Source organism: Mus pahari, unplaced genomic scaffold (genome assembly GCF_900095145.1).
Source record: "Mus pahari unplaced genomic scaffold, PAHARI_EIJ_v1.1 scaffold_15671_1, whole genome shotgun sequence".
In the NCBI taxonomy this organism is placed as follows: domain Eukaryota; kingdom Metazoa; phylum Chordata; class Mammalia; order Rodentia; family Muridae; genus Mus; species Mus pahari.
In genome coordinates this window covers 1-1,245 of record NW_018392594.1, presented here as the reverse complement: position 1 = coordinate 1,245, position 1,245 = coordinate 1, and positions in this window count along the sequence as shown.

The following is a 1,245-nucleotide window of genomic DNA, read 5'->3' as shown; positions in this document are numbered from 1 at the left end:
AAAAAAATCAGCAAGATGTAACCTGTTATTCTTAGAACACTGAGAAATTGATTTCAGTATAAATACCAGATAGGGGGCTGGTGAGATGGCTCAGTGGGTAAGAGCACCCAACTGCTCTTCTGAAGGTCCAGAGTTCAAATCCCAGCAACCACTTGGTGGCTTACAACAATCCCTAACAATATCTGACGCCCTCTTCTGGAGTGTCTGAAGACAGTTGCAGTGTACTTACATATAATAAATAAATAATTTAAAAAATACCAGATAGATTAATTCTTTGAGTAAATAAGTCTTCAATATTGTCAAAATGACACGTTAGGAAACCTGGAAAATAGATTTATTTCAATAATTTTACTTTTTAAAAAATCCCTACACTTACTATTTTATTACTGATTGCCCAGATTAACTATTAATACCTAATTAATATTTTATACTGTGTATAACATTTTCAGGGTTTATCACAGTCTAGCTTGGAAGTTGCCAACATGGTGCCACACACTCCAATGTGCTGTTGATTGGTTTTTCCAGTCATGTTGTCCAATCTGCACTGAAACTTGACTCAGTAACCTGATCCTTACTCTTGACCCCCAGAAGAAATGATTGTTCTTCATCAGCCTGAGTCAAAATATCATTTTAGTCATTGCTTATATTTTTGTGGAACATGTAATTCTCTTCTGTGTGATATGATTTTATATTTCATAACCGTTATTGTGTGGACAGTATTGTAATACTAAAGAGTAATGCTAAAGTGTGTACGCCAACAGGAGGAAGAGTCCCAGATGGCTCATGCCCCTACTGTTACGGCCTGACAAAAGCAGCAAGCCAACAGCAGCCAACAGTAGCCATAACATGCAGAGGACCTGGTACAGACACTTGCAGGACCCATCACTGCTTCACTCTCTCTCAGCCCATATGTGCCCTGCGTTTTTAAGTCAATGGTCCCTCCTGGTGTTCTCCATCCTCAGATTCCTGCAGTCTGTCTGCCCCCCTCTTCTGCAGAATAGCAGAAACCAATGGAGACCTCAAATTTAGGAGCTCTGTCTGTATAATGTCTAGCTGTGGGTCTCTATCCACTCGCACCTGGTGGTGGAGGCACAGGTGATTAAGGCACTCATCTGTGGTTATAGCAGAGTATCATTAGGAATCATTTGAATTTTTAAGCACCGTCAGTCATGTTTAGTTTTACTCCTAGGTGTCTGGGCTATCTAGTCTCTAGTTGCTTATCATTCAGGCAGTATCAGGTATGGG